At 45.5% G+C, this 14,559-nt stretch overlaps 1 protein-coding gene across 2 annotated transcripts in view; it reads right to left on the minus strand.

The window, feature by feature from the left end:
- The window catches only part of LOC119163098 (salivary peroxidase/catechol oxidase), a 186,440-nt gene that overhangs the window by 52,959 nt on the left and 118,922 nt on the right, over positions 1 to 14,559 (minus strand). The window lies entirely within an intron of this gene.

Genomic DNA, 14,559 nt, shown 5'->3' on the forward strand with positions numbered 1-14,559 from the left:
GATATAGCGAAATCCACGCATCTCCACAAGTGAATAGTGACAAGTTGGCAAAGTTCGGGCTGCCGTAAAGTGACACACAAAGTTGAAGGATGCTTCAGATTCTTTCTTTCTTTCTTTCTTTCTTTCTTTCTTTCTTTCTTTCTTTCTTTCTTTCTTTCTTTCTTTCTTTCTTTCTTTCTTTTTTTCTTTCTTTATTTGTTTGTTTCTTTCTGTGCCAGTACAGAAAATGAAGCGAAGGCAAAAGGCTGAAAGCCTGACTAAGGGCCTTCGCTCCAAATACAGTGAGGCAGACAGGCTGTCATAAGAATTTTGCAGGATATAGAAAAATACAAAACTATACAAAAATACAAAATGTACATGTGCAAATACTGTAACACATACAACAGTAATAAAGTGTTATTTCTAGTAAACAAGCATATACATAACCATCGTAATGTTTTAAATACCACTTAGATATAAGTTGCGATTTCTCATCGCTATTGCAAGAGATATACAAAATAACAATATACACAGGGAAGCCTAGGAAAAAGAACACACACATAAACAGCTTCAGATACTACTTAGGCAAAGAGGACACATAGAACGATTGTCAAGAAAATTCAATGTTGTTTTCAATCAGTACCATCCTGATTGTAGGCTTAGAAAATGTACAATTTATATCTAGCAGGCTGTCGATGTTGTTTAAAAACGTGGGTATCTGAAAAGATGGGTGTTGTCGTCCGTAGATCGTTCGCGTCTACGGAGTCCTTCTAGTGTAAGTACGAAAACCGTACAGAGAACCACAAGAATCTAGTGAATGATATAGTCTATTGCGTTTTTGTACTAAAATAACTTAAAATAGTAAACCTGGCTTGCTTTGAGCATGTAATATTTCGAAAATAGCGGTTCTGTCCGCAAGTCACGTATAGGGCCACGAAAATCTTCAGAGATTCTCAGAACCCTCTTTTGTAGAATAACCAATTGAGAACAGTTCGTTAGTGTTGTAGTCCCCCCCCCCCCCCACAAGCGCGCAGTAAGAAAGTCGTGAGTAGAAGAGAGTATACTAAAAGATGTTTTTTAGCCACAGTGGTATGAAATAATTTAACTTGTATAGGCAGCCAATACTTTTACTTAGTTCTGACTTTAACTTTGATATATGCTCATTCCAAGATAGGTCTTTTTGAAACCAGACACCTAGGAACTTCTGGCTGTTAACTTGTTCTAATATGTGGCCCTGGTAGGTAATAGTCATAATAAAATTTCTTGGTTTATCACGGGGGCAAACAGCATGTACTTGATCTCATTTGCGTTTAAGCACAACTTATTAAGTTTTAACCTTGATGAGAGTCAATTAAAAAAAAACATTCACGTTCCCATTAAGGTCGACAAGTGAAGAACCCTAAAGAAATGTTTGTGTCGTCCGCGTACATTACTAGTTTGGGGCAATCTCGAATGTGGCAAAGATCTTTGATATAAATTATAAATAGGAGGGGACCCAGAATGGATCCCTGCGGCACTCCTTTGTCGACTACGACGTCATCTGATTGCACGTTATTTATGCTCACAAAGTGGTATCAATTTGCTAAATAGCTTCTCAATAGGTCGTGTGCAATTCCTCGCATACCACATGAGCTTAATTTATGCAAGAGGATGTCATGACATACGGTATCAAAAGCTTTACGCAGATCTATGAATAGCCCAACTGTATATGGTTTTTTCTCGAAATTCCCTATTATGTGATCTTTTATTTGAAGTAATGCAAGCTCTACAGACTTGTTTTTTTGAAGCCAAATTGCACATCATTTATAACACTGTATTTATCAGAAAAATCCTAGAGCCGCTTGTTCAATGTACTTTCGTAAACTTTCGATAGAACAGGTAGCACTCATATGGGCCTGATATGCGCCTTCAAATGTTGAACTTGATAGCGATATCCTGCACATAGTGCGTACAACCACGTAGAGCATATACTTTCATTGTATAGTGTTATTTGAGAAGTTCAAACTAAATTGCTACAGTGTCATCCATAAAATTGAAGGTGGCTTGTATTAGTGAAACTTTGTTATATCACTGTATAATGTGCAACGGGTAGCATGCTTTAAGCCACGACCAATTATGCGCATGAAATGTTTGTGAACTTGCTTTGCACCCACCACGGGGATCTATGGGAATGCGCGCAGTAACGCGTGCGCCTTTCGTAATGGGTGGCCAGCTTAAAAGCACGAAGTCCATATGATGATTTTACGTTGTGACATCCAGTGGCAACGTACGCTTGTACCGCGCAACATTAGAAGATAGAATGCGAACCGTGTACTCAGGGCGCACGTGTTTATAAAGCATGAACCTTATCGTCACTGCATTTCCAAACAGACGAACTTATCTTGAATGTATTCGAAGCACGCGCGCGGATGTGTGTAGAACACCTGTTACCACGCGCACGGTATGGGTTCGATCCTCACTCGGTGGCAGAAATTTTTATTCTTATTTCTTTTCATCTTTCTCGACTTTTTGGTTACGCACAAGAAGATTTTGCACTCTCAGCCAATGACTCCCACGTTCACGACGGCAATGACGCCGACACCGACGCAGACACCAACGCTGATGCCGTGATTCATGTGAAACGAGCTCTCTAACGCCATCGCTATAGAAGTCGATGCAAAGGCTACGTCCTAAGGTTCATGTTCAACTCGCCGACTAGTATAAAGGATGTGTGCTTGTAGGTGTTTTGTACTGTTCCATCACATTACGATTGTTGTTCGTCTATCGTAAACCTTTTCTTGTTCATATACACACATGTTTCGACTATAGCAGGCGTTTTCGATATACCATGACTGCGTACAACGAGGGCTGACGACAAAACAGGGTCCTGAAGTAAACATTGTGTACGTTCAAGTCACCGACAACTAGTATAAAGGAGTCGCACTTCGAGAGGGCCATGCTGGATGACCATGGTGGTTGCACCAGAGGTTCAGACCCTCCCCTTTCCTCACGACGTTCGGATTGAAGGAAGCGCTTTACCGAAGACAATGAATAAAAAATAAATGTTTTTGAAGGCCTTCAACAAGTGGTTCCTTCGAAAAATATTCCACGCTACGGGCCGGGCTTGTAGGTGTTTTAAATTGTTCTGTCAGAATCGTGAATATTGTGAATCTATTCTTGAACCATTTTTTGCTCATATCCATTGGGTGGAAGGTCCTTGAGGCCCTCCACTACAATCTCACTGCCATCACAGAACGGCAGTGCGCGCTCGAGGCGCACACGCGGGTGGCCACCATCGTTTGATAAATCCCGCAGAACGTGCAACCACTACATAATGTTGCCAGACGAACGACCAGGTTGGCGACGCATCTCAATTCCGTCGCTGGTGTTCGGCAGTCCACCAGGTTCCTCGACGCCATCTAATATGGTTTGACCGACCGTTTCGTGGCGACCATGGTACATTACAGGGGCAACATCCTTAACGCCGCTTTGGTGCGGGGCTTATATCCGGTGCTGGCGGAGCGGGCGGCTGTGACACTCGCTTTTCAGGACGAAAGCATAATCTATATGGATTTTCGGATGCTGGTCAAGATTTCCACCTCATGTTCGGTCGCGGCGGAGTCGGTCTCCCTGCCTTGCGGTTCGAGTGTCAGCACCCACGTCATCACTTGGCTCATCGCTTAGCCCATCACTTGGCCTCATTACTTGGCCAATTAGGAACCTTTGGCCTCTCCTGTCGTTCACAACGCCAATGAGCTAGCCCATGCCAACGTGCGCGGGCTTACCCACCGTGCCGGGCAAGCGGTCCTTACGGGTGCGGACGCGGGGCTCCAAAAGGACTCACTCCAAACGTTCAATGAGGCGACGAAGCTCTATAAGCTCAGCAGGAGGGTATATCCCCCGCCTCACTCCGAGCTCTTTAGTCCTCAATCTTCCACTCTTCCCATGTTACAAACTTATTCCGAATCCAGCCTATCCAGGGTCAGCAAGTGCGCGGTTTTTTACGAGCCCAATTGTCGGTATTGCGGAGATCCCTTCCGCACTTTAGATCAGATGATCTGACCGTGTTCGTTATTCTGGCACAATGATCGTCTTAACACGAAAGCAGAGCTGTAGGAGGTTCTCAAGAGCCGAGGCCTCACCGCTCACCTACGGGGCGCCCAGTTACCACTCAGCTACGTGGTAACTGCCTGCGGTGGCTCTTTCACCATAAGCGTACTTTACTAGTCACCCTCAGGACCATGATAAGTTCATTGCCTGTCATTTTGTCATATCCACGCCTCTCCACGTGACAAAAACACTACGGTGGTGGACTGACGAAACCCGGCCCTGCTGTGCTTTGCACCTAAAAATGCTTAAGCAGAAATTCAACTTTCACTCAGGCAGGACGGTTAGGAAGCAGTAACTGTTTGAACCCACAGAGCCGGCTTGTTATTTGATGAAATCAACCGCAAATAATTAGGACAAGATATGAACGAGCCGACTTGTAGCACATTAAGGTATATCCTTTTTTATAGGAGTAACTAATGAATGCAACATGCTGCTCGATTCAATTGTCTGCGTTTCTTACACTACAACATTTTAAAATAATTTGCATGGTATTGTTCACTCCACTGGTATGATAATCCAGGGGCTGGGGGATGATTTAACTATATACACTGATGATTACGTAACTCATACTATCTCTCTCTCTCTCTCTCTCACACACGCACACACACCACACACACGCGGGCCAAGAATATGTCGTATTTCTAAATGCGAGTATACCGTTAAAAGCATAAGGCCACCTTCACATATCGTTCTTCAGAGGCGCATAGCCTGTATTCACAAAGAGCATGTTTTGAGTCTTCTGGGACATTACATTCAACGTAAAATGCCCACACTGGCGACTAGTGTTTGTGCAGGCGTGTCGCTGAAAGCACCAAGCGCGTGCCAAGTATTCTCTCGAGAAAGGTTTCTTGACCATTTCTTTCTAGGAATCTTGTCCAGCTTCGGCAGCGTGATCACCCTGGACGTTGTCATGTATTATGCCGCGGACAGATATCCACTGCAGAACCATGCGCTGATGCCGTTCACAGGTTTTTACTGCATAGGTGTTTTATGCCCATTGCGAGTTGTTCCTGCGTGCGTGATAACTTGAGGCACTGCCGCACATCCCTTGAGCCGGTATATATGAAGGAATATTCAGCTGTCTGACCTCTGATTTAACTAAAAGCAGCCCGTAGTGCAGCCAGTTCAGTGGCTATAGATGTGAAATACGGTGACTGCAAGTGGAAGAGAATGTGACGTTAACCGTTAGAATGGAGGTACCGATGGCAGGTGATGTAGGCATAACAGAGCCGCCAGTCTAAATAAGATCGTGAGCCCTGTATGACAGATTCTACTAAGCGATACTGGTGGGGACGTTAGAAGTCGAGATATAGGTATGGAGCTTCATTCTATCCATGACTGTGGCGTAGCGCAGTGTGTTCAGTACGGCAGCGTGCGAAACATCTGTCAAGAAGCTCTCATGCGTTTTTGTTCTGACATCGATGGTTTCATTGGTAACTAACACATTCAGCTGCATCCAAACAAAGTACATGCTGAGGCACTTCACGTTGTTGCTGGCCGCAGCAACAAAGTTATCAGTCGTAGTCATGGGCCTTCCTTGCACTCTGTTAGTCTAATTTGGCCAAACAGAATAACAAATCGACTAACAAATAGACTTACGTGGCGGTTCTTCATTTCGCTATGCGGTTTGCAAAAAGTTTGAAGTCATTATCTAAGGGATTCTTGCTGCTCAGTAAGTAAACATGGAGTGGTCATGATTAGGGATTCTTCGCTTCGTGGAGTCGGCTGCCTCCGAGCCTTGCACGCAAAAGTAGTAGTCCAAACTTGCTGAATAGATACAAAAGACAAGAAAGCGAGTGAACGCTGCAAGTGACAACAAAGGAGTTGATTAGGTGCTTCCATATTTTGTTGTATATCTGGTGTAAAGATACACTGGGGGTCGATGAAGCTGAGGTTTCGAAAAGGGAAGTTGTCTTGATCAGCGCAGCAACTGCTTTACTTAGAAGCCCGACAGTCTTTAGGTAGATATCGTAGGAGTGGTACCAACGACAACTATTGTTCCATGTATTTAAGAAGCAGGAAGAACTCTATTTAAATAAACAGAAGCAGCACCGGTTTCATTCACTCTTGTAGTCGGCTGTTCGTTTGCGTAGGAAACAGAATTACCACTTGTATAGCAATGATCGAGATCAGCCTTGTCAGGAAGTACTTGAAAATAGCGCTTCGTGATCATCTAGAACACAAGCCTGTTCAGTGGAAGTAACACCCCAGTCTCAACGCTGAAAGAAATGTTGTGCTCCCCACCATAAGTAAACATATTGCGAGTAATTGTAATTGCACTCACATATATTTATACGGATAAGGGAGGGCACTGTGCATACGGGAAGCCGAGCCTATAGAAATTGTCCATATTGTTCACCACTACCTCCACAAAATTCTTTCAATGGATAAATGTTGGGCAACGGCATACACCTTTGGCCGGCCCATTCCTTCTACGCTAATCTTTGACCTTGTCCTTAACCTTAGCCGCCCTGAAGTGGCAGCCCTGCAAGTGTCATGACCAAACGGAGTTGGAAAGTTGCGACGCGGTGGCGACTAATACCATTTTCTGCCACTGTAGAAAAAGGAACAGCCAATCTGACACCTACAAAACGATATAGTTTATCTGTACATACGCTTCCTCCTCAAAGAAAAAAAAAGTTTAGAGTTCGAAACTTTCTTCTTTCTCAAGAGATCCAGAGATGGCAATCAGCCCAAGGCCATGGTGCACTCATTTTGCGATAGCCCCTGTTTGCATTTTTGTTGTCGCGCGTACATAATGAGCCCACAAAACACTAAATAACCCATATTCGTCCTTTTCCGAAGGCCATAATGATAAGCGAGACCAGAATTCAAACAGAGTTGGCATGAAAAAAGCAGGAGTATGAGTTCGTATTTAGCCGTCAGTCAGGAAAGATTGCGGAAGCTAGCGCTGGCCCTTGAGCTACAATAAAGATCTCCCTAACCGTAAAGGACATCCGCGCACAAGGGTGCTGCCAGAGGTCACGCGCCCCGTTCAAACTCGCTCGCCTCGGCCCGCGCCGACACACATAACCTTATCTTTGGAGTAACCCAGTACCACGCAACAATTTTTGTAGAAGTGCGCAGGCATGCGCAATAACCATGACCACGCACTGCGTTACGTCGAACGGTCAAATGCGATCGGAAGGCTACAGCGACAAGATCAGAAGAGCGGAAAGAAACGTGACTTCTGCCTTCTGCCTCGAGCTGCTTTGTCTGAAGCGCGTTGACCTCCCCTCGTGGTGACTCCCCCCCCCCCCCCCCCAACACACGTTCTCACTCTGACAAATAAAAATATAAACAAATTAAAGAAAGTTGTTGCTACTCGCGCGCATCTCGCGAAGGGAGTCGAGCCAGAGCTTTCCCTTTTTGGCTGGTGGTTTGCTTTGACAGCTTGCGATTCTTAACTTCTCCAATATTGCTTAAAGGTATTTTTTATTTATTCACTGATTTATTTCATATGGTTAAACACGTGACTATTGGGAAAGGTTTATAGATGTGCTGAGATCAGATGGGATCGATCGGCACCAAAGGGGAAACACTTTCGCGGGTGTTACGCAATTCGCTCTGCATCTTAGTCCTACTATACCGGCGACAGATAAGCACTGCAGCTGAGTCGAAAAGGAAAAAGATGACCTTGCGGGACTGTGTACGACGACTGAGTACTGCTTGAATGGCGAAAGTGGTGTTGCGATGCCGTTAGATAAATCGTAGAGTGCAGAACACCGCAAGGTTTGATTTCATCGGATTCTTATACTTTTTGTAAGGGACCTCGTTCGCGCGAGTGATGACACAGATACGAATTGTGCGTGACGCTACTTCGTTGTTCTGTGGCCAGTAATAAACCCTACACACGGCCGGCAGCACCTGTATTCTCACGCGTATATACCACACCTTACAGCATCCCTGAAACAAAAAAGGCACAAAAGAACGAAGACTCGTGAGAGAAGCAGACGGGGAAAATAACGTTGTTGTTCCTGTGCTTCGTAAGTCGAGTGTTTCTCAAGAACACCTACAGCTTGTCAATGATTGTTACGCCAATATATGTGTGTTAGTGAGTTAACGCACTGCTTTTGTGTAGGCGATTGCTGTATACAACACAGTCACCTCAGAACAACTGATTGGAAAGTCAAGTGATAAACCAGGCTAACAAATCCGGGAATATCATGAAATGTTACTGGTTTTAAACGTACGCTTCTTTTTTCTCTTTCTTAATGCATCTTAATAGGCCCTCTTTCTCTCGAGCTGTGTTAAATCCCAGCTCTTAGGCCTCCAGTTACTGAGCTAAGTGGCGTCGACGTCATCATAACCACCAAAGTGAACAAGGACGAAAGACAGTGAACGTGGAGAACAGCGGATGATGAGAGACGGTGATAGTGAGGGGAGCTCGATGAAGTAGACACGGCAGTGGCGAGCAGGGTTGCCACCAACGTTTAAGTAGAATTCGCCAAATGACGAGTGAGAAGTGTGGCAGCTTGGGCTAGTTGGTATGGCATGATGATAGTTATAGCGCGAGAACAAAATGACGGCACGTGTCTTTCGTGTCCTTCTTGTCTCTGTGTCGTCGTTTTGTTCTCGCGCTATAACTATCGTCACGAGTGAGAAGTCACCAAAACTCCAAATTTTGCCAAAGAAGTCGCCACTTGACATATTTGTGGAGTCCGGGCCTAGTAATAAATATTGCTAATTGTGTATGGCCCCCTGGAGTACAGTACGATACATAACTCCTAAATTTTATTGATGTTTTTCAGTTTCAGTCGAATCACCCAATTCACTATGGGGGGCTCATTGAGCTTAGATGAATCGCGGTCCAATCGCCCGCTTCACGATGGAAGAACCAAAGGGCATGCATGTACTAGCAGCGTCCCTGAAGGCCTCATAACGAAAGTTTGTCATGGTTTCAGTTGTATCAAATACAGGGTGAAACAGTTGCTACGACGAGAGAGTGGTGGCGTGCATAGCTTTCCTGTAGATTTTAGAGAATCTCATTGCAGTGGAATAATGTGTGATGCAAAACTCGAGTGATGCAAAAGAAGAGCCTAATCATCTGCTGACAGCGCATGATGATGACATCGTTGTTTGGTAGAAGGGTGGATCATACCGGACACACCTCAAAACCACCTAAAAGGTAGAAGGTTTCAATGTTTCTGGTCGCCCCGCCGCGGCGGTCTAGTGGCTAAGGTACTCGGCTGCTGACCCGCAGGTCGCGGGTTCGATTCCCGGCTGCGGCGGCTGCATTTCCGATGGAGGCGGAAATGTTGTAGCCCGTGTACTCAGATTTGGGTGCACGTTAAAGAACCCCAGGTGGTCAAAATTTCCGGAGCCCTCCACTACGGCGTCTCTCATAATCAAATGGTGGTTTTGGGACGTTAAACCCCACAAATCAATCAATGTTTCTGGTCGTCCAGGCACTGCAATGCTACGTTAGGCGCAGAAAGCTTTCGTGAGCAAGACCGATGCAATCGACTGAAGAAAACAGGCGAAGAGGCTGTCTTTTATGATCTTATGTAATACATATGGATCTTTGTGGCTATTTTAATCAGTTTTTTTTCCATGTCTGCTTGCGACGCCCAAGTCATTCGTGTTTTTCTCGTTTCCAAGTAGTTGGGAGTTAGCGCTTCACTTTTGTCCTTGTCTAGCACTGCGCACTCAAACACGTGTAAGCTTACTTCACGCCCTTTTGATAACCTTTTGGGGACGATACTTTTTCACGAATTCATCGAGAAAACGTAAAGCTCATGCTGTGCGAGGACGTTTTTGCAATGCTTGTGCTTCGCGAAAAACCGATGTCTTCACAGATGTCTTTCTCCACACTCTCTCCGCCCTTGCTGTCACGGTTGTGGCTGCGAGGACGGCACCTCATCCGACCCTGCTCGTGGCGGGCGAGATGCCAGGATGGGCTCACGAGGCTACCGTGCGATGTGATTACATAATGCGCGGTGTCCTCGCGCCGCGGAAGGTGAACGCTGCTTGACAAGAACTCCCAGTACACAAGTGGCACCTTCTTCCTAGTTTTTCACGGTGTCTAATTGCACAAAGTTCGGCTGCTTCCTAGCCACTCCCTCTTATACATTTCTGCATATCTATCTGAAAGTGTCTGCCAACCTTGAGATTCTCGTTGCGCTTCTTTTTCATTGTGGCGGCATATGTGGGATGACCACACCGCGACGGCCGTGATGGGGGTGATTACGTGTGGGTGATAACATGGTACGGGCAGAAACATTGCGACAGCGCGAGCGTGGATACGAATTTTATGGTGTGGGAGGCGCTGCACGGACATTATTGTCTCAGACGAGCTCTTTGTTTTTCTTTTGTTTGCGTGGCAGAAATTCGTCTTGTCGCAAGTTACGAGCACCTTTCGCCACATGTGCGGTTGTGCTGAGAGCGCGTGGCACTTCCGCTCTGATAGCAATCTATTCTAAAGCCCCGAATTTTCAGCGCATATGCCAGACAGCGGCCTTGCTAAGCGTTGCACAACAGCTCGTTTTTAAGGAAGTACGATACGCCGAATGTCATCGTCTATCTATTGTCTTGTTGTCCGAACATTTTTTCTTATGTCGCTAAAAAGTAACATTATTACGCATAGTGTATCCCAGATAGATTCTTCAGTTTATTCTTTGAGATGCTGCTTCTGCTATGCATACACTCAAAGGTGGTCTTGTACACCTCGACGCACCAATGCCTACTCATTTCAGGTTGAAATAGTCGACAACGCCGAGAGCAACGACTGTGCCATCGAATAAACTATTGAGCACATTTAGTGTAACTGCCCGACTTATTTAAACGAGCGGCTGCACCTGAACGGAAGCTCTTTAAGTGTCGCGAGGGAGAACGGGGCAGTCCATGACATTTTCGGAAGGCAAGGAAGGTGTTGTTGCGGTTCCTCGATAATACAGGACTGATTCGCCCTTTGATAATGAATGCGAAACTCATGTCGACTGAAGCAGGGACTTTTTAAACATTCGTTCCCAATCCGCAGTGCAGGGCATTTTACCGTGTTACGCCCAAGTTTACCTTCTTGCCTTTCTTCCCTCCCTATTCTTTTTCTCTTTATGTTTGTATTAGGGACACGACAGTGAGGTGTAGTTACCCTAGTTCATGGCTTCTCCTATATTCGCAAGTTTCGTCGCCTATAGGGGGCGCACAGGGTGGTTCAGTATGGTGGCTAAAGTCAAGGCACGAGTGAAAATTAAACTCTTCACTGCAAAGTGCGAATCATCAAACTCACTTTTTAAGGAAAAAAGAAATAAATATAGTTTTGGGTTCATTAAGTATTACGGCTTGGTGGCGCTAGCCACCGCCCGATTTAAAGGGTACAGCCATATCCATCCATCCATCCGTCCTATGGCGCCTACAGAGAGTATCGGAGGCGGTGAGCACATGTGTGGCCTGCACTGCACAGTTTTTTTTTTTGCATCGCGATAGCTTTACCCTGTTTGCAGTCGCATAATATGTGCCACCTAAACGCGTCAGAAACTTGGATACGATGCCTCGTTGAAGGTGAAGAGGTCCTGAATGCCAAACACCTCACTTGTTGTAGCGTGCCATGTCCATGCACATTGCCCTCCACTAAAGGCATGCCTCACGATCATTACATGGTTTGTCACGCAAAACTCCTAATAGTGTTATAGCATTCCGTATTTCCTTTCACGTCCTCAGTTCCGAGTGGATACCCACCGATGTAAGATTTCGCTAAGTTATCGCAATGCCGATATTTTTGACGCATAAAAAAACTCACAGTTTTGCCGCAAAGGTGAAGCAATGAACGCGATAGAAACAATACGAAAGGTCACGCACCGAGTGGCAAGCAGATCGAAACGTGCCCCACGTTTTTCAAGGAAAAATGACGGGCGAAACGTACGCACGGGTCCTGATGAACGCGAATAAGCGTCTCAGTTGTTACTTTGCTGTGCCTGAAAAGCACTTCTTTTCGCCAACGGAGACTGTGAAGGGATTGCAGTGGCTTTTGTACGCCTGGTGACAACAGAAACGTTCTATAGTGAAGGCCCAGCGCCAGCCAAGACGTACATGCACATGCTATGAGCGCCGTTGCCCCGCCGCTACACCGATACTCTTTGAAAAAATTACGCTGGTGACCGCGGGGTGGCGTGACAGTCTACGAAACTCGCTAATAGGCTGTACGTTTTGGTGACTCTGGTTGAAGTTTGGGTAGAGAAAGATTACGCTGTAGTGTAGAGCCAGCAACGTTGAAGTGTATGTGCCTAGGTCACTGCGTATACCAAGGGGCATTTCAAAGTTTTGTTGATTGTGACGATATACGAACGAAGTGAACTGCTGGTTACTTAAGTACTATTCATTAACTTTTATACCTAATCCTTCCCAATTTAGGGTCATGAAACCCTTCTGTAAACACGCGTTGAATAGCATTAGGAATATTGCGTCTCCGGCCTTTCACTCCTCTTTCTTGGGAATAATCACAAGTTGTGATCACTGAATTGGACAAGAAAAGCTGAAGAGTAGGGCGAAATTTAATACGCATAAAACTACGGTAATGTTCAACAGTCTGGAGAGAGAACAGCGCTTCGTGATAAGTCCGTAGTCATTGTAAGTTGTATTGTCTACCTAGAGGAAGTAAATGCTTCAGAAATAAACAACGAGAGTGAAATATTGAGAAGAATGAGGTTGGGATGGAGCACATTCAGCAAGCATTCTTGAGTTATGAATGGTACCTTAGCACTATCACTCAAGAGGAAGACATACAAGCAGAATCTTACCGGTACTTAGAGAGTTGAAAACTGTACTTTTAAAAAGAGGGTTCCATTGACGATGACGCCGTGAGCGATGGAAAGGAGGTGTAAACTTAGGAAAGATGATGAAAGCGAAGTGGGTATGAGAAAAAAGAGGTGCTAAGGATAACATATTTGATATCAAGAAGCAAAATTGGACATGGGCTGGCCGCGTAGCGCGTAGGCCGAGTAACCGCTGGTCTTGAAGGTGTTAGACAGTTATAGTTTAGCGTTAGCGTGATAGCGCAGGTTAAGGGAATGGCGTTATCGTGCAGCAAACGTTCGTGGTGGGCAGCGTCTTATAGTTTAGCGGGATAGCGTTTACGTGCCCCGGCTGGGATGGTGGTGCCAGCTATTATATGGTTAATAAAATAAACAGTGAAAATGAAAAGAAAACGAGAATGTTTGCCTATGCTACCGCGCGAAGCATTGTTAGAAGTTTATATTTGTGATAATAAAAGTAAATAAATATGAACCATGCGCCAAGCGCGAAAACATCTACGTTGCCGATTTGTTTACATTGATATTGTAGTTAGGCCTAGGCGCGTTCGAATTGGGAAGCTATCTCAAAAACTACGCACACTTATCCGTAATACTCGGTCATCGAAGCTAACTGAAGGCAAGCGAAGCCCCTTCGAACAGTCGTTTGCTGCGAACAAGGCGAATCTTTCAACAGCTACGCCAAAATCACTTCGAAGCGGGCGTCCGAGAGCGCCGCCATGTTTACGTACACTACGTACACCTACGCTACCACGGTATCGTGAAATCTGAAAAATACCTCGCGTACGGGAAGCGGTACGGGTGACGTGTGTATCTGCGCATGCGCACTTCGATTCTGGTATCACGGTACACCCGGTAACCCGGTAAGCCCGATATACTATAACTCTCTATTCAAAGATTTAAGGGAATGAATTTTAAAAGAAGGCAAACGCGAAAGAAGGAGACGCAAAGTCGGGTGGGCAGATGAGATTAAGAAGTTTGCGGGTACAGTGTAACAGTAGCAAGCGCAGGTCCTGATTGATTAGCAAAACATGGGAGATGCCTTTGCCTTGCAGTGGCCGTAGCAGACTGATGATGATGACGTATGAAGTAGCTATCCCTTCACTGCAAATATTAACGCCCCGCGATGTGGCCATGACCTCTGACAGTCTTCTCATACGCATGTCAAAGCCAAGAGACATTATTCCAACTCGAAAGCTCGATATGTACCCATATCCCCCCCCCACCCCACCTTCAATGCTACAAAAACAGAATGTAGTCTGATACGACATTACAAGTCTACCATTAGTTCCTACTAATAGGCTAATGGACAAGCTTGGGCTCATGGGTGTGCATTGCTAACTTAAGCCATGAGGAACACGGCCGTTGGCCATACTTTTTGGAAACATAGCTCAATGCATAGGTGAGAAAGAAGGGGAACGCCTGCGACCATGGAGTTTCATACAATAATACCTAGAGAGGTATTTGGCGCTGCGATCGTGTGCCCCATGGGAATTATGGGAAGTATGGGCTTCAGATTGGATTGCGTTAGCTATCGAACTGTCTGCGCATATCTTTCTACAGTTTCAGTTTCGTTCTTCGTGCAGCGTGGATGGTGGGGTGCGGTGCAAAGCACTGAAGCAGCCTTTTTGTTGTTCAGGAAGTCTGAAGACCACTGTAAGTCTGATATTCATGGTGGCTAGGGAGGTTTACAAGTCGTATCTGACAGTTCAAGCGAAACTTCATCCACTCACTACCGCGCATA

Source organism: Rhipicephalus microplus, chromosome 9 (genome assembly GCF_043290135.1).
Source record: "Rhipicephalus microplus isolate Deutch F79 chromosome 9, USDA_Rmic, whole genome shotgun sequence".
Lineage (NCBI taxonomy): Eukaryota > Metazoa > Arthropoda > Arachnida > Ixodida > Ixodidae > Rhipicephalus > Rhipicephalus microplus.